The sequence below is a fragment of the Colias philodice genome, chromosome 3 (assembly GCF_061535455.1).
Source record: "Colias philodice isolate Cphi_HAF_F1 chromosome 3, ilColPhil1 Martin Lab GWU primary, whole genome shotgun sequence".
Lineage (NCBI taxonomy): Eukaryota > Metazoa > Arthropoda > Insecta > Lepidoptera > Pieridae > Colias > Colias philodice.
Window position 1 is genome coordinate 13104285 of NC_143088.1, and position 20735 is coordinate 13125019.

At 32.0% G+C, this 20735-nt stretch overlaps 1 protein-coding gene and 2 long non-coding RNA genes across 4 annotated transcripts in view; 1 reads left to right on the top strand and 2 right to left on the bottom strand.

Moving 5' to 3' along the window:
* The window catches only part of LOC149490081 (uncharacterized), a 417590-nt gene that overhangs the window by 325778 nt on the left and 71077 nt on the right, over nucleotides 1-20735 (bottom strand). The window lies entirely within an intron of this gene.
* Nucleotides 1-20735, top strand: part of LOC149490084 (uncharacterized) — a 238421-nt gene that overhangs the window by 102075 nt on the left and 115611 nt on the right. The gene's annotated exons all lie outside the window — the stretch shown is intronic.
* Nucleotides 15087-20735, bottom strand: part of LOC149490085 (uncharacterized) — a 54963-nt gene continuing 49314 nt past the window's right edge. The window contains exons 2-3 of the long non-coding RNA XR_016318386.1: nucleotides 16662-16859; nucleotides 15087-15684 (exon numbers count right to left, since the gene is read on the bottom strand). This is a non-coding gene — a long non-coding RNA (uncharacterized LOC149490085). The remainder of the gene's footprint in view (nucleotides 15685-16661; nucleotides 16860-20735) is intronic.

Sequence of the window (20735 nt, forward strand, 5' to 3'; positions counted from 1 at the left end):
TGTGGCCATTGTCTGACATTTGTTATGCTGGATTGGCCTAACTGGCGTAATTGTGACAGTAAATAGTATGATTTTCATTTGGGTTATTATCAATCAGTTTACATTACCGAATTTATTGATTTGGGCTGATTTTTCAATCCTTGACATTCACACATTTTTTAATATTATCGTGTAATACTTTATTGGACTTATCCGTCCAATAAAGTATTACACTATCGTGTAATACTTTATTGGACGGACGGACGGACGGAATATATCATATTAAAATGTCACCTGTAAACTTCAAAATGCGAGTAATTAGAATACATTTTTAAAATGGTAGTTTAATACGTTATTCAACGAATAAGTTTTAACCAAGGATTGAAAAATCAGCCCTAAATCACAGTGTAGTGTTGTGTCTGTGTATAGTGCTCTGATAGTTTTAATACATAGTTCTCGATTTCGAACTAATTTTTGTCATGTACAATGTACATACATCATATATTTTGGGGTTTTATTATTTAACTAACTGCGCTCCGCGGTTTCACCCGCGTGGCTCCACTTCTGTAGGTCTTAGAGTGATGATAATATATTATAGCCTTCCTCGATAAATGGGCTATCCAACACCAAAAAAATTTTTCAAATCGGACCAGTAGATCTTTAGATTAGCGCGTTCAAACAAACAAACTCTTCAGCTTTATAATATTAGTACAGATTAGTATAGATTAAAGTTAATTTAATAAAATGGATAACAATACTTGAAAATAATTCTTACGCCTTCATAATTTTACTGCTGTTAAATTACTTGACTTGAAATTATGTCTAGACATAACAATGTGGTTCTTTTTCGTGCAATTTTCCAAGAAGACCTTTGTTTTAAAGATATTAAATCTCATAGTAAAAGATCCTAACTAAAGAGATCAATTCATCAAAAATGGCCAAACGTTATTCTATACGATACAAATTCCAAGAAGGATTGCTATTTTCCTTTCATTATTTCCCAACCTACATCAAAATAGATATTTTTGTCGAAGCTCCATCAGGCAGACCCATTTATGTTGCAATTAAGGATAGATTACCATAAACCTAAGCATATCATTGTCTAACCAGGCTCTATACCATGTCTTAGCGGTATTATTACCAGAGTGGGAAAGAGATGGCGCTAGACGAGCTATATAGCGCAGTCCCTTTTCCACACTGGAATTAATACTGCTATAAGATATCGTGGCTGAATGTAGGGGTTGGCTGGCAGCCAGCCTTCCTCGGGGATATGGCTCAACATCCGCTTCTGCAAGGCAATTTTACGCTAGTTCATTTATTAGTGACATACGCTGATCTTGGATGTATGTAACCGCATGGTATATTTACATAGCATTTAGCAATAGATTTCAAACTTATTTTATTTTTATTTTAAGAAATTCAAATTTCTTAATTTGCAGAATGTAGAATTACAAATATGTTAGGTAGGTACAGATAATATAGATTCTTAAACATTCTGCTCGTAGGCGAGCGTGCAAGTATATTATTATAAATTGCAATAAACAATATTATATACGACGATTGATGTGTTTTAAAACTTGACAGAAACAGAAATCGGTTTAGAATCTCAGTCGATTTTTAAAGCGAAAGCTAGTTTGCATAATTAATATATTTGAAAAAAAAAATTATACTAAATTACAATAACATTAGGTAAGTAAAACAATTATCAGTTAGTATTCTACAAATTAATTTAGATGGAAAACGTTTTAAGAGTGAATCATTAAAATGAAAAATTAAGAATTTCAAAACTTACAACATCCATTTTAACTTCCTCCCACAGATCTTTCAAACGACCTCGCTAATAAATCACCATGATTATTATAATTTAGTAATTAATTCACCATAATGAGGGTAGAGGGTGAGGGCGATGGGGATAACGTCGATATATCGCGAACCCTCAAGTTTCTAAAGGCTTTGCCAGACAAAACGCGAATGTAGCGCATCAGATCGCAAACCTGACGCCGAATTGTGTTATGTGCTACGTGTTGGCTCTGTCAGATTGTCAGATAGAACACGTCGTACATAGTGCACGTCAGAGCGTTGGCTTTTTTGACGTAACATTACCGCGTAGTACAAATTATCAGATACATATGATTAAGATACGTAATTGATACGCTCTAGAAGGCATGGTAGAGCAAATCATGTTGCTTTTCGATCCTAACACGTTCCTATTACGTTCATAGTATATGTTGTATAGGGTTATTTACCCCATAGCGCAGCGTCAGTATAACGCTCTGACGCGCACAAAATTCGCGTTCTATCTGACAGAGACATCATTAAATGAGCTGTATTTTTGCAGCGATTAGAGCAGTCGCTTAAGGTGTTCAAGTAACGTATATCAAACATTTAGGGTGAAATGAACGCCTCCTTAATGGGGGTAATGGCTTGTTACATAAGACAATATCATATTTACTTAAGAAGAGGATTTACTTAAGGATTTAAATTAATCCAGAATTATTGATATTTAAAACTTATCAAGTGATATAATTTGTTATCAAATATTTCATGCGAGTTTACTTACTAATTGCTACAGTTGTTCGAAAAAAAATCTATTAAAGTTAAAGAAGTTTTAATAAGGAATACTTTGAGATATTAACGCTTATTTTATTCATTAGCTTTATTATGCTAATATGTGTTTCTGAATCAATAATTATACCAAAGAGATTATCACTAATATTAAAGATAAGAACATTAAATCTTATCCTCTAAAACTTTTAGCCTTACTTTGGCCATTTCAAGATTCAACGATTTCAAGTTCAACTTATTACCTGATCTCATTAGTCTAATACATTTCCAATAATAATTTATCAACAATAACAAACCTAAGAAAATCTTAAATACTCCATAATAAAACAAACATTTACATCCTGTCGATTGCCATTCTGCATTACGTATTCCTTCCTGCGCTCCTAATTTCAAAAAGCGGAGTGCATCGACTATCCGTTTATCCGAATAAAACAGTTGAGCATAACTCAGGCGCGGATTATGTTGAGTAATACTCTAATACTGCGAGTTTAGTACGAGGCTTTAGCAGATGTGACCTGTGCTGGCTAGCCTGAGAGATGACGAATATTTTTAGCTGCAAAATGTTAACTATGACAGGGTGAAAAATAGATACACGATTAGCAGAGCTACAGAAAAAACGTAAAATAAATCATAATAACGATCTTTTTCCGAAGAAAATAACACGTTTTTGCTGTGATACGAGTATTTTATATGTATTAAGGATAAGTAGATAGTTGTACTTTTACAGCTGAGTGAAGTATACATAGAAGGACTACCTTCTTATACATACTAATAAGATATGAGAAATATTTTACAATTATATATGCACACTGAATCTTATGACTTACGGACCAATTGCTTTGGTTTAATTGCGTATAATTGAACCTAAGATGACCCCTATCTAATGATGAGGGATCTGTAATCTAATATCTCTGTTTGACTGATATGCGGTCAGTGCACTTGATCTTAATAATTACCTATATGAAATTAAGAGGTAATATTAATATGAGTTAGGTAGTTTTTCAAATTATCTAAAAACATAATTTTAATTGAACATACGGTCATTCATTCCTATTATAATATTATATATTATTTATCGATCTTATTTTCATTACATTATTTTCAAAAACATTACAACTCTACATGCAACAAAAGTAGACAAATCATTACATTAACCAATGAATCAAACATTAATTATCTTAACTCAAGTAAAGTTTTAACATTTTTATTGACTTTATTAATTAATTAAACTACAAAATAATTCACCATATCCTAAACTACAAGCGCGGTAAGTTGACAAAGAATTATTTGCGCACCCGTTTGGCTGCGTTGGCTCCTTCGACAAATGTTTGCGCTAACTTTACCTCCTAACGACTTGACACTTTTTATTTTTCTTGCCTTTCGAGTAACGTGGTGTGGTTTTGTTTTACACGTCTGTAGCAATGATACCGAGGTTTTTAAACAGATTTTAAGTACGTAACCGTACAGTAGTAATTATATTATGTCTCACATATTTTATTCCTAATCATTGATAATAATATAAATGCAGATAGTATTCTAGTATGCTTTTTACATATTCCTTCATACTCAAATCTGTTTTACACATTTTGAGCCTTTTTTGCGCAGTAAATATACGTAGAGTATATCCTCAACGAAGTCTCTTAAACATTTAGACATGCTTAATGGCGCAGTTTCATTAGTCGATAGGGCCCGCATGCGGGGTGCGAGAGATTTCTGGAACGCATGCCACAGGGCCAGCATTCGGGGAACCGTTTTCATTAGTCGATAGGGCCCGCATGCGGGGTGTAGTTAGAACCTCCATTTTCCAAGCTGTATATTGACCGATGAATTTCATTGGTCGATATCACGGTCGGTATTAAGCATGCGGGGAACTTGTTTTCATTGGTTGTTAACTCGCCTGCGGGGACTCCCCGTATGCTGTATACCGAACGAGTTAACGACTAATGAAACTGCGCCATAAATCATTATAGACCGAAGTATCTACAGCATTTGTTTGACAATTATTTTAATAGTAATCTTACTTTTATAATAATTGTCGAATATTGAGAGTCCTACTTTTCAGAAGAATAGGTAGATTAATTTTTTAGAATGGATCCAATTTTAACCTAAATCATAATTGTACTTAATATAAATTAAATTCAAATCTTAATTTTCAAATAATTTTGAAATTAATAAACGTAGAAATATTTAGCACAAAAACTAGACAACGTAATAATAAAACTAGAACATGAAAATAGACCAAGTCGGAAAAGTTGGTAATTTTATCTCAATTACACATTTTATACCGTAAAAATGTCTCATTACAATAATACTAAGTTTTTCCACCTTTCTTCCTAATACCTAAGAAATTACGAATTCAAAATTTATTCAAGCATATCTTTCCCATCAGCGTATTGGCATATAAAAGCGATTGCGACTTTTAAACAAATTTCAAATCCATTGCGTATCTTGTATGCAGCATTTTTTTATAGAGTAGTATGAACTCCGCGATGAACGTTGAAGCAAACGAAGAAATTTTACTTAAAGCCCTCGGTAAGAAAGTAGTCCCTGCTAAGTATTTTTATTTTAAAGGAAAGACCCTGTAGGCGACACATTAAGGTTCTCGCACATGAAGCATTCTTTGATATATGACAAGATTTTTATATTGACGTCATCATTTTTTCTTGTCAATAAACCTTGACATAATAAACATATGAAACTTTATGAAAAGTCTTATACAGCATTCTAGCGTCAGGATAAAAACTCAGCCAATTCAATCTCAATAGAGAATTTCTACACTATTAATATTAATAAATAAAAGTAAAATATACTAGAAGGATTACTTTAACCTTATACAAAATTGGTATTTCATAGTGACCGAATAAAAATATTTACCATCGAAATCATACTCGTAGTGCAACGTCTTACTTACCTAGGTATCTAATTTGTTTACATATTTTCTTCTCTCTATCACTACCTACATCTAAACATCTTGATAAATAAAAATGACAATACAAAGTTAAGATTAGATATTAAGATGACAAGTCGACGATCACCCTAAAAGATCTCCATTAAAATTCAACGAAGAACTTCAAAATTTCAACACCCGGAGAGTGAAGTCTATAACTATGAAATTGTTTACGATACTTCCAACGTAATTTGCGCAGCCAATAAAATGCAGCGTTCACGACGCCACTGAAATTTTATGCGACAAAGCGCAAAGTTCACGAAGATTTTTTTTAGTTTTAAAATATTGAATTTATGTGTTGAGAGTTTCGAGTTAGCACGGCGCGGTTAAGTTTATTCCCCAGAAGTTGGGGTCTTAGAATGTTCTCGCAATAAATATGGAATCGCAATGCGCATGAAAGTCAATAATATGTTCTTTTGGTTTATGGTTTCTGAAGGCTATGAAATCGATGATAAAGAAGAACAGCATAAACTTATGACTACCATAACTATTGAAAGAATAAACAGCGCTTTAAATCTGACTTGTCGGTTGGATTGGTTGGTAGTGGCCCTGCCTTCCAAGCCAGAGGTCGAGGGTTCGATTACCACCCAGGGCAAATATTTGTGTGATGAACATCGATGTTGGCCCTGTGTCTGGATGTTAATTATCTATGTATTTATTGAAAATTATATATTATGTATGTTTATCAGCCATTTGGCTTCCATAACACAAGCGAAAGCTTAGTATGGGATCAGATGGAGCCGTGTGTGAAAAATGTCCTGATGGTTTATTATTATTTTATTATTTAAATCATTTACTGAACTAATATCAGCATATACATACTAATATGTAATCATGAGAATATTTATTATTAAAACCCGTACAATCTATCGATTTTTATTACTCTGTTCTCTACATACAGTATTTATCAATCAATATATGAACAACGCTTACCTCTTAATAGTTAATAAGTTATTCGCAATTGTGAAAGCCGATAATGTATATGGATATCATCGCTTATTTAACATTCAAGAGCTTTAAATGGCCTATTTATTAATAGGAACATGAAATTGCAATAATTCTAGGGTGAAATATGAGAATAATATAAAAGGGAAACTCAAACAATAGAAGAGGGAAACCAAAATGTATAACAATATGTTAATGATGTAATTAGATTAAGTCAGACGATCGTCGTGAGAAAACGCATTTTTATTACATGCCTCAAGCTCTCAAAACAGTATTGCAAAAACATAATATTATAATATGTACGCAATATAATAAGTAATAATAAGTATGTATTTGTTTTACCACTGCTATAAAACTGAAAAAATTGACCATAGACAACAAAAAATCCTTTTAAGTCATAAATTTCTTTATATCAATTATCTCTCGCAAAAGCGAAATATGAAAGTATTTTAATCACCCTGGTTTAGAAAGGGTTAGAAGCAAAAAATAAGTGTAAATAGTTTGTAGAGTATAACAATGAATCGCCTGCAGAGCCGAGACGCGTTCGTTCACAAAACGCTCCAATTACTAGCTTGGGTAAGGGCCGCTAGTACTGGTGGTAATATACTTTTATTTACTAGACTTATAGTTAATAGTAAATTTACTTTTATACGAGTCATGATAACATAGTATATGACCGCCTCCTCGGTACAGTGGTTGACGCGTGAGCGTAACACCGAGGTGTCCTGGGTTCGATACCCGGTGGAGACGAAGAAAAAAAAATGTCTAGGTCTGGTAGGACACAGAAGGCCGATCACTTACTTGTCCCTAAAGAAAATCGATCAGTGAAACAGATGTATAATGCATCTGCCCCTTACCCCACTAGGGGACATGGGACTTCACTTATGATAACATAACTTTGGAGTCCTCACTTTGGAGTATTTTGTAATATTAGACAGTGCTTTGTCCAAAAGTGCGTTAATTGATGTCGATTATTTTTATTTCCAGGATATGCTAGATGCATTATGCTAAATGCAGCAGTGAAGAGATGACGAAGAAGAAAGAGACTTCACTCATACCCTCGATCATGTACAGATAATTAAATTTTATTGACTAAAGTTTTTGGTGTTACCTTATTGAAAAAAAAATCACTTATCTCTTAATGATAAATGATTTTTAGAATGTGCAATAAGTTATAATTAAAAACTGATGGATGCCCTATCAACTTTAAAATGGATTGTTTATCTATAATTTCCCTAGTTCCTGCAAGTTCCATCGCCTCTCTCCAGCTGGTGTCAGACCATTAAAATCTTTCTGTGTGCAGTTTTAATTAACGTCCATGGCACGGGTATTACAGGGAGTGACAGAATCGAATGACAATTAAGAGCAAGGCACACGAAATCCAGAAAAAAGAGCCCTGCTAGTTAACTTTTGTCAGCAAATTATGCTCAAAGGGAATCAAACGATTTGGTTTTTGGCACTTCATTGCACAGTCTGGGTAAAATTTTGAGGTTATAGTTTATTTTTTGTTGCTTTGAATAAGCTTGTGTTTGGACATTGTCATGTTTTTATACTAACTTAGTTTTATATCTGACAAAGGTCGTTATATCAGCGTAGTGAATGCTTTCCATGGTTATTCTTGGAATAAAATTAAGAGAAAAGTATTCAACATTTCGAGTTTTTCGAGAGACAAAGCTATAAAATTTAATATGTTAAGTCACCATTGATAGGATAGTTTAAATTGCTTATCTATTCTAATATTAAAAAGCTAACGAGTTTTATAATATTAGTATTTGTTTGTTTGCTTGAACGTGCTAATCGCAGAAACCACAAGTCCGATTTGAAAAATTATTTCACTGTTAGATAGTCCAGATATATAGAATTCATTCATTCATTCATTCATTCATTCAGATATCGAAACGGCTAGTATGGAATAATAATCATCACGCTATGACTAAATGGAGCGGAGCAATACGGGTACAAATTATATTCTAAAACCTCAATGCAATTTAATTTCAAACACCTATCATTTAAAATTCTATATAACTTGCATACAATTTCTGGCACAGCTATGAGAATTCAAATTAGTGCTAAATTCCGACCATATCCACCTACTTTTAACGCAAACTCTGTCGTTTGAGCAAATAACATTCCCACAGAAAACGTGACCTGATCTGGACACTTTTACGCTGAGTTATTTCTTGTTTTCAGAACATTTTATTTATATCTTATTTTGTTAACTTTTGGCGTGAAGTTTTGAGTTTTAAGAACGGGGTGAGAAAAGGAGACTGTTCAAGTGTTAAAACGTATAACGAAAAATAAAAAAGTCAAGTGTTATGGATTTTATGTGAATCTGATTAGATTAAAATGCTATAAACGAGGATCTATATGTATGAATGTGATATCTTGTTTTCAAATGTTTTTTCGACTACATTATCAGCTTCAGTCCCGTGGGATAACTTGCATTAGCAAACACATTATTGTTTCTATTTTTCAATAGCATTAATTAAGGATCCTACTTGAAAATACCTACAAATAAAACTTAATTTCTATTTCATAACATTTTTAGAATATAACATTATTAGAGCAGAAAAAGAACACACAACACAAACAAACTTATGTAACGTTAACATAATAACGTAAAAGTAACAGAAGCTAGAACTTTCCATATTTGTTAAACAAATAATTCCTTTAAAAGTTTTTTTCTTTATTTTTCTTTCCCAATCTTTTGTGATGGTAAAATTTTCTTTGTGCTACGGTGTAACGTAACAAAGACATGTCAAAAGTTTAACCGACTTGGATGGTCCTTTAGGAGAGCACTCAGCCATTATTGTTTATACCTTACTTTTATAAAATCTATCAGTGTGTTACTGTCACCTAAAAGTATTGTGACAATATTTGATTCAAAGATATTATATACGTATCTACTATATAAAATACTAGTTGGTCTTAGCGTGACTCGTATAGCTCGATAAATGGGCTATCTAGCACCGAAAGAATTTTTCAAATCGGACCAGTAATTCGTGAGCTAAGCGCGTTCAAACAAATAAACTCTTCTGCTTTATAATATTAATATAAAGTAGGTATAGATTGTAAAAGTCCAAGTTATTACTTTTACTATTACAATTACTTGAAGTTAAACGGTTCCTCTTGAAGATGATTGGCCAGATGCAACGCTAGTTTGTCACACTGGTGAATTTGTTTTAAGGGTTTGAGTGTGACCTGACCAGACCATGCCTATAATTATTATTAGTCTGCACCAAGAATCGTCATAGTAATTAAATTAAAATGAAACAGTTGTAAATACATTCAATGAGAAAATTTTACAATTATTAAAATGTCTGCTTGTGCCTCTGAATTATAACGAGCACAGCTTTGCAATGCATGGATCATTTCTGACATAACTTCTCATAACTAGATAGCTTCTTTGAGGCGGAGTAGATCTCAGATACCAGCTACTGCTTCATAAAATCTTTGTTTAACTATATTTATAAGATTGTATACAAATATTTTTCTATGGAAAATATCTAAAACATTTCAATACGAGTATACAATAAACATCAGAATAAAAATAAACATAAAAAAGCAAGGTTTGCAGGTAAAATGAATACATATTTCATGTCGTCTCTTGGAGAATAATATTTCTATTACATGCCCTACGTAGAGCATACTTGTATTCAAAATTACAATTTTAATATGTGTTCCTACAAATAAATTATTATCGATGTACAATTTTTAAAAAAATAATCATATATTACATAAAATCTTTAATTTATAAGATAAAGACTCACATAGAAAAAGCTCAATCATATTATTTGTTAATATTATCTTATAATTTTCTTACGAATACAACAAATAATTGTAAACTTTCACTTTGTATCAACCCATTTTTATTTATTTTCTAACCTTTTCCTACACTTGTGGTTAAAATATAAAGAGAAAAAACGTAAAGGTTAAACGACTGACCTGTTAAAAGCATAGAAAGCAAGTCAATCGTAAAAAATAAGATAGTAGTAATTTATATTGTGTTAAAAGGTTATTCTAACAGCGTAAAGCTTATCTTTATAATATTATAGACTTTCAAACAAAAATCCAGAAACTTCAATCTTATAATTTTACTTATTTGTATAGATAAATATAAAATTTCCTTATATCATCATTTTACTTTTTAATGTGAAGATAAATTTTATCTTAATCTAAAAACATATTAACAAGAAAAATAATACAATTACTATCTAGTAAATATATAACAAAGAACATAATAATAATTCTATAGTCAGAGTGATTTACAATTCAAACAAAATCTCATTATATTCCATTAATTAATCTTCAAAATGTTACAATAGACTTCAAATTCTTTTAACAAATTAATAAAAGTTTCCTCGATGATGGAATTTTTTGTAAGAACATTCTGCTCATAAAAACGGTATTTTTAAAGTTAATAAGTTGTTACTTGATGTAATTGTTTGTTTAATTGATAAAAATATGTATTAAATCTATACTAATGTTATAAAGCTGAAGAGTTTGTTTGTTTGTTTGAACGCGCTAATCTCGGGAACTACTGGTCCGGTTTGAAAAATTATTTCGGTGTTAGATAGCCCATTTATCGAGGAAGGTTATAGGCTATATATCATCACGCTACGACCAACAGGAGTGGAGCCACGGGGGAGAAACCGCGCGAAGCAGCTAGTCTAAAATATTTAACTTAACTATATTTTTGCTTTTTTATGAAACACTAATCGCTTGCTCAATTGACTTGGGATAAAAAATAGCCTCTCGTAAATGGTGTAGCTCATGTTAATGAAAGAAATTTCAGGATCGGATCAGTACTTCCTAGAATTAGTCTCCAAAACCAAACACACATACAAACAAAGTAAGAAACTTTAGTCCATAATATTATAACATACTTATAGATCAACATTTCTCCAACATACCTCTTAACAAGAAGGACCTTCATACAAATATACGCAAAATCCTTACTAATTATAAATGTGCTCCATAAAGTACTACGGCCTCATACATTAGCAGCACTTGTACTAATTTATATACAGACCTTGCGGGATACCTTAACGAGAGCAGTTCATTGTACTCTAGGGCTCAGATAATTAATACAACAGTACCTGTACATAGTACCTTTAGAGCAGTGGTGGCTCAGTGGTGAGACCTCGGACTTGGAATCGATAAGTCCAGGGTTCGAGACCAGGCAAACGCGCAGGAAATAAATTGATTTTTCACTATATCTGTGCATGTTGTAACATCACTACTGTACGAACGGTGAAGGAAAACATCGTGAGGTAACCGACATGTCTAAGAATCAAAAGTTCGACGACATATATGTCATCCGCCAACCCGCACTTGACCAGCGTGGTGGATTATACTCATAGTGGGAACAAGGAACAAGGAACCCGTGTCCCAGTAGTGGGAACGTACATGGGCTGATGATGATGATGATGTACATAATATAACATTGACTTGGCTAAACTGATAATGTAAGCGTCATACAAAGAAATGTTTAGCTTATCTTTTAGTTAAAATTACAAATATTGTTAGAAAATTTACATGAAATCGGTTGTCAGGGACATTATCGCAAAGCGGTGGAATTATAATATTACTGATATTCTTAAATCTTCTTATATATAAAATTCTCGTGTCACAATGTTAGTCTGCATACTCCTCCGAAACGGGTGGACCGATTCTCATGAAATTTTCTGTGCATATCGGGTAAGTCTGAGAATCGGCCAACATCTATTTTTCATATGTACCACGGGCGAAGCCGGGGCGGGCCGCTAGTTTTACTATATAAGTATTGATCTCCATCGACTTCTTTTGTAATTAATTACAAAATTATCTTCCTATTTCACACTTAAATTTCGTGCCCAAGTAATCTGAATGTTTAATTATCGAATTTTAATAATAGGTACAATATTTTTCTAAAAGTAGGAATCAAAACCACGCCCTCTGATTCAGCTATCCCTGCACAACAACAATTTAAATTCCCTTTTTCCAAATTTGAAAAACCAATCACAACTTACACATCCATATTTCAAAGGGACCATAAATAACTAAAAAGCAAATAGTCAGATTGAACAAATTTCGCAACAAATCAAAACTAGTTAACGAAAGTTTAATACCACGCACATCGGAGTCTGTTTCTACATTTTCATGACAAATGCTGTAATAAATCCCTTGTACTTGTTGTCCACTGAAAATGCGAAGCTAAAAAACACTATAGCTACACAAAACTATTCATTTAAATATACGAGTACGTCTTGCGATAATCAGGAATGAAAAAAAAATTATAGCATCAGACCATTACTCATAAAGATATTTTGTGGCTCTTTCACACGTAAATTTCTGAACGTATTGTGATGATATTAATAATTATGGTAGTAACAGATTTAGACATAAAATATAATTGCAAGTCAATAAACTTATTTTTATCTGTTTTAGTCAATTTATGATGAACATGCTTGTTTATGACCTTTCTTTTTAATTTACACACGTCTAATATAACATTTCCTAGAGTCGATGATCCAAAGATAATTATTTTAATATCTTAGCTACAAGTATAAGACTGCCTTTAACACCTCGGGAGCAGGTAAATTGTACGTTTTAAATTTATTGTTGTAACACTCGTCGCTTGCTAACTTACTCGTTGGCAAACAGATAGTGGCTGGTTGTTGTGCCATTTTTTACAATTTATATAAATTATAATGTTTTTTTTTGTGATTTGTCTTAAGAATTGTTACGACAGATAACTGATTTTTTTTCAACTTTGAGGTGCTTTTTTTTTGGTATGGTAAAGTATGGAATGGTTTGCTCTTGATAAACTATTTGTTTATCACAGATGTTTATGCAATATTTTTGCAAGGTCAAACAAATCAAAGCAAAAAATAAATAAAATTGGTCTTATACTTTAGATAAACTTTCATAAATTTAGAACTTTAATACAATTTTCTACGATATATTTTTATTTTAAAACTAACTATTCCTTGAAAAGCCCGTTTACTAAGTTGCCACGTGCCGCAGTTTACGACAAAACTGTAGTTAAATACACCTCCATTATTGTTCTAAGGTTTGCTAAAATTTATAACGAGTTGAAGCACTTGTCGCTCCAATTAAACTGCTTTATAATATAAACGATAAACTTCCAGCTAGTTCGAGTTGGAGCCACTAAGCAGTTCGGTTCAGTTCATGTTTCACTTAATCTGTGTTTTAATAGATTAAAGCCTTGGCTTTTGCACCTAAGTGAGGCACTACTAAATTGGTAAGGGTTATAATATATTAGCTTTCCCCCTGCAGGTTAACCTTCCTCTTGAATCACTCTATCTATCAAAAAAAAACTGCATCAAAATCCGTTGAGTATTTTTAAGATCTAAGTTTACATACAGACAGACGCAACTTTGCTTTATACTATGTAGTGACTAGCCCCACGGTTTTGCCCTCATTGTTCTGCTTCTATCAGTTTTAGCGTGATGATATATTATAGCCTGTAGCCTTACCCAATAAATGGGCTATGTAACAGAGAAAGAATTTTTCAAATCGGCCTAGTAGATCCTGACATTAGCTCGTTCAAGCAAACAAAATCTTCAGCTTTATAATATTAGTATAGAAGTATAGAAAAATAAGAAGTGCACACTACTACATTTACAAGGGTTATAAAATATTAAACGACACATTTGACCATGTCTTTCGTGTTTCGTTTTCTGTAGTACAGTAGTTGAAGCGGCGCAGCTAGATTCAACTCTATTGTGATATTCGGTATCATCGGTACCTATGTCAAAGTAATAAAGAAATCTATTTCACCAGGTAATGTTCCGCTAGGACACCCTTATCATTTAAAGGTATTAAAATAGTAGGTATACGACTTTTCTTAGACATTGAATCTAATACACTCAAAAATATCATAAAAACAGTCAATCGTTGAGGGGTAGTTTGTTTCCAAACATTGTAACTTTTTAGTTCATATTATTACTTGCATTAAATTTAAAGAAGTGTGAAAATCGTTGCTTGTATCATTTTACACAATTATTTTCATACATCTATACAAAGTAAAACAAATTGGTTTAGTTTTACAAACACAGAAGGAAAGGCGAAATGTATTGTAAGTTGTAATAATACAAACGGGAAATCGTGTTTCAAAGGCTCTCAAATCAATGTCAATCATTTTTTAACAGCTGTGCCTCGTGGATATAAAATAATATCTCTGTTTTATATTTTAGCTGATATCAAAAGAGATTATTGATTATCTACAAAGGCTTCCCAAAATTCGATACAACATTTTGTTTGATACTACATAGGTGTAGAAGATCCACGCATTTTTACAGAAATAATGACAAAAAATTATGTATTTTTCCCATTTAATCAAAAGTTTTGAAAATAGGTAGGTACAGAAATAAAATGCTGTTTTGTAAATGAAGTTGTTTTATTTCTTAAAAATACATATGCCATACTAACTTGTCCATAACATTTCTAAAAATAAATTAATCTTTTACATTCTTATCTGTTTCTCTTATTTTATTAAGGGCCGATTTTTCAATGCTTGGATAATACTTATCCGTCCAATAAAGTATTAACACGATAAAATTAAAATGTCACGCAAACTGTCAAATACTGGCAATTAGAATACGTTTTTAAAATGGTAGTTTTATATATTATTCGACGAATAAATTTTATCCAAGAAGCTTATATCTAATACACTGGAGATTGCACTATGACCATTAAATTGTAACAAGAAAATATGACGTTGAATGACGCCTGTATGTTTTTTTATCCCTTTCACACCAAATTGCCAAGTTAGGTGTGAAAGGGATAAAAAAACATACAGGCGTCATTCAACGTCATATTTTCTTGTTACAAGTTAATGGTCATAGTGCCATCTCCAGTGTATTAGATATGTATAAGCTTCTCGATTTTATCCAAGCATTGAAAAATGGGCCCTAAGTCAATGTATAGTGTAAATTTAATAAGATGTCAACTGCCTTACAAAATCAGTATACGCGCCGTAAACTTTGCACCATAAACATCCAGCATACAACTGTAGGAGCCATAAAGAACAAAACAGGGTCCCGTGAAATATTCACAAGCGATAATAATTGGGCCACGAAAATAGCGGTAAGGAATATTAAAACAAGTTAAAACTAGTTTTATAACTTTTCACACAGTTCTTAAACGGAATATCGAATTGTTTTTAAATTTCAGTTAGTTTTGGACATGGAAGCAGCCATCTTCAGGAGATTCATCTAATCGGCACTAGCAGCTGGATCTCTCTGTAAAAAATAATTAATTATGTAGTTAATTACGTCGTATGTCGAAATTCAATGCAACGTTTTCACTATAGAGAAGAGACTACTATACTAAAAATATTCCATAAAACATCACGTTTCATAGCCCACTACAGTCACCTGCTTGCGCAGGTTCGCGTCAACGAGCGCGCCATGTGCGACCCACACATGCGTTTTAGAAATCATAAAATAAAATTTTCTCCAAATTCATAAACATCGCACGACCGAAATGTGAAATATTTGTCGGGAACAGCCCTATAATTCAGTGTTATTATTTCTATTACTATTTATTGGCAGATATCTTGGCAGATATACTTCAGAATTATCCTGAAGTGACATGTCAAAATGATGCGTTTTTGAAAGGATTATTTTTATATAATAGGTAGTATCGTTTTAATATTACATTGTATTGGCTAAAATTTTATAGCTAGCTAGCAGTATAAAAAGGAGCGTGCGTGAGTACATGTGTCAGAAGTGAAACTTCTTTGACAAGATTCAAAGATACCAAAATCGTCGCCTTACTCCATGACGTGACGGTATTGCAATGACGCGACCTTGAAATTTTTACTCTCAACGCGCCTAAAGAAGTTTCACTTCAAAAAAAGAAAATGTTATCCTATATCAGTCAGGACTGTCTCCAGAATTGTTATTCCGAATTTCTCGAGAATTTTTACGATGTGTAAATAGTTCGTCAAAGAAAGAAATCCAATATATCAAGGACATAAGAATCGGTTCAGCTGTTCTTGAATTATAAATCATGTAACAAACCCTACTTTGTTTTATTTGTATGTTAGATACACTGTATAGGTACGACAGTGTCAATCAAATCCCAATATTTCTATGCTAAATATATATAATATTATATGTATACTAGTTATTAATTTATATTTCTTAAATTTATGTATTAAAAAATATCTGATGGTACAGAGAGATTTAAAACATCATCTTTCCTTACGCCTCACCTGCCAGAGTCGTCTAAATAATATTAATAAGACCATTTTCTTGTATTGCTTATTCTTCATCATCAAGCCTTTGTTTGTTCCCGCCATCATGCCCCTTATGGCTGCCCTTATGAGATCTACTGCTAGTTGATAGATATCAAATCCCCTCACTGAACCACCATTGCTCCATATTGTTCCAAATTTTGTATAGATAATATTCTGAAATAACATAATGGTAAAGCTATAAAAAAATACAAAAATAAATTATTCAATTCTGAACTCAATTCACTGCAATACCAAAAAACAATAGTTTGAACCTCAAAGAGAATTCATCTTTTCACAAGCTTTTTCATCGCTATTTATTAACCAAGCTAAAAATACCAAAACGAAAGATTAAGTCGTTGATTACTCTTTTGTTTTGTATTATATCGAGTTTATTTTGTATTCCGATTTAATTCAGACCCTGTTTTTGTTTCATTTCATTTTTTCCTCTCATTCCGTTCGGAATAATTGTTTTTTAGATTGCGGATTACGGACCGATGTGGTTATAAGTTGATAAGGCTTCTATTTGTATTGTGAAATATATAATATAATTGTTAGTGGAAGCAGAATTCATTTTAGTATATAAAAACATTATTTAATTTTACTCTTTAACCGACACAATATCATAATTATCATACGATACAAAATATTATGTACAATTAATTATTCATTAAAATATTGTGATGATAGACTTTGCACGTGATACAAGGTGTTCAAAATTGATAGCGTATTTTAGATCAAGTTTTAACATTTAATAAAAAGCGCCACGTTTTTAACAATATACTATAAAAATGTTATACATCTGATATAATATTATTTTGTATGTTATTGTTAATAAGAATGTTATACATCTGCTATATTATGAAATCATTTAAACTTATTCTCTGTCACATATGTTATGCACGCCTCATAAGCGAAGCGTTGAGGTGGGTACTACTGTCGCTTCGCGCAAAACATCTGATTTTTCAAAGTTAAAATGTCTTTATGTATCATACATTGCACTTGTAAGATAATACATACACACACATATTAAGAAAAAACACTATTTTTAACGTTCATGATATTTTTGATGTCATAATAAAAAAGTTCTGTCTTGGACGTCCGTGTGTCTGTATGTGCGGATCCTTTTTCTTGTTAACACGATAGCGACCGAAATACTTTACTAATCGAGTCTTTTTTTTTCTCTTACGCTTGAGTATGCTCAGGAATAGAACCCTTTCATTTTTCAGGGTCTGATTCGATGTGGTTTAATTGTTATTAAATAAACAAAAATAATAATTAATAAATATTTATTAAAAAAAAATTATGAGGCGTGCACTTTTGGATTTTCCAAATTATTTAATTTTCCCTCTTTAAAATATATCAGTTGGAGTGTGGAGTTCTCAATTAATAGGTTATTATTTAAATAATTTTATTACAGTCTTAAGGCATCTTCACAGTTCTTCATTCCCTATTTAGCACCACAACTACCAAGTGTATCCCACGACCATATAAGCTGACAGTTTCGGTTTGCAACACGCTGTAATCCAGTGACCAACTTCCAAACTCTCCTCTTGCTCAACGGATTACTGAATTAGTTTCACTTACACGTTGCTAACTTGTAATTGTAAGCGTTCTATGTTTTGGATTCGTTGGTAACATTGATATGTATAGCGTGTCCTATTTACGTGAGATACAATGAAATGAAAAATCCAATTTTACACAGTTTGATGCTGCATCACAAAGGACATGAGATCATTTTGAAATAGGCCCATCAAACATACAATAAGAACGTACGTACTTTATCGTATCAACTACCACTTATTTGTGAAGTTAAAAGGCTCTTTTACGGGTAATCAAGAGCAGTTATACCTACTTACCATAGAAAAAAAATATTTAACTAAGTACTTAACAGACTTATGAACCGCTAAATTAAAGAAAAACCAATAATATCACCAATCGCAACATTATCTACCAAGCCACCCATTCCTGCCAACAAAACCCAGCAAAACAATAATTTCCGTCGAATTGAAAATAATACCAAATACAAGATAAACGGAGTTAGGCATTGTTCCTGACACTCGACGCGGTTGCCAACTCGCAAACACTTGCACTGCAACATGGCCTGTTTGCGTTTTGTCCGGCTAACTTCACTACATTTAAGTAGTTGTGATTATTCAACGTCACTTACAGATGTAGGACATTTGAATTAGCGAATTTGGATCCTTAATTTCCATAATGATTTGTCGTGATAAACTCATTTGCTCGTTACATTATCTTTGAATATACATACATAAATCTCGTGTCACAATGTTTGTCCTCAATGGTCTTCTAAACCACTTAACCGATGATGATAAAATTCGCCCACCATGTGCAGTTCGATCCAACTTGAGAGATAGGATAGTTTAAACATGTAGGTACCACGGGCGAAGCCGCGGCGGACCGCTAGTTTACTATAATATTTTTTACCATCCTCCGAGCACCAATAAATTTGTCCTGATAAACAACAAAACAATATCCCAATGTTGTTTAATAGATCATGTGCAACAAACAGACATAAGAGTACAATCTTTTTATAATTATAGATTTCCCTATACAGTGCATATGCATGTAAAAGTGATAATATTACACTAGAAAAACAGCTTTTCAACCGGCAAATTTTCAGCCCATTAATGTACCTTTGTAATAAAAATTCATTTTAACCTTCTCATTCAAATATTTAACGAAACAGCTAACACTACTGAAACACACTACTGAAATTTAAATTAAAATACTTTTTTTTATATATGTATGTATGTTTCAATGATAAACGTATTTCCTATTCACAAGTTATATATTTGTTAAAAAAGTCCAAACACTGATCCCATCTCCAAACCTTGACTATTATAGAAAATCCGCGCTTTCCCCGTCAAAATGTTTGGGAGCTGCCGTCTATTGATCCACAGCAAACAGTGAAACAAAACGCCGCAGAAACTAACAAAAGAGGCTTTACATTCAACCCGTTTTAGCTCCAGGCCCGCCATTAAAGAGGATCTTAAATATGCGTTTTATCCCAGTTTCTCTACATTGGTAAATCTTCTCTTTGGTTTTGTTATTGACGCATTGGTTGACGTGGATAAGCATTTTTTTTATTAAAATGTAATGTAGGAGAGATGTCTATAGTTGTTGGATATTATGTAAAAAAATTTGGATTGCTTACCTACCTTATTAATTAATCTTATCATTCAAACAAGATAAATACTTAATTTTCAATACAATCTTAAAAGTATACATTAAATATAATAAAAATATACATAATACATTAAAACAAACTAATTTATTAATTAATTGGTGACAAAGTCACAAAGACAAGTCACAATATTCAATAACGCCCATATTTACGCAGCCATGTTTTATTACAAATACCAAACTAGGGCGACAAAATAGTATCCAAAATAACTTGTAATATCTCAAGATAGGATTCTAATTAAAGCTCATATTCAAGTATCACCTTTTAATTGTCTCTAAGAGGTTGAAAAGGTATATTTCACTTAATTTTTATTGAACTGTTAAATACAGCTATGCATTTAGTAATTCTAGACTCTCCAACGCATTAAAAATACATTTATATGCACTGTACCCTATCTTGATCTTGAACTTTAGAAAACCACCGCATTTTATTAATGTGAAATATAAAAATTACTCATCCATACATTGAAAAGTTTCCAAAACTTGTTTAATTTAACTGCGGACAAAGTTTGGTAATTTATTCAATTTCGTTGGACAAATTGCTTTTATAATTATGCTTTATGTGAATAAGTTCGATGTTAAAGTGATTAGAATGTATTGTTTAATTATATACTTTGATGTTCAAAAGCGTTTAAAACGATTTATTATTACACGTTTATGTAGTTTGTTATCATTTAAATTTTCAATATAACTTTTGATAGATTAGTATTTAAAACATAATAAAACAAATTATTAGATTAAATCAAAATATTAAATTAATTAAAAATTAATAAATCATATTTGCGTGTGAAGCAATTATAAATTAATGATCTACACGTTATTTTAACCCGCTGATTGTGAGGATCA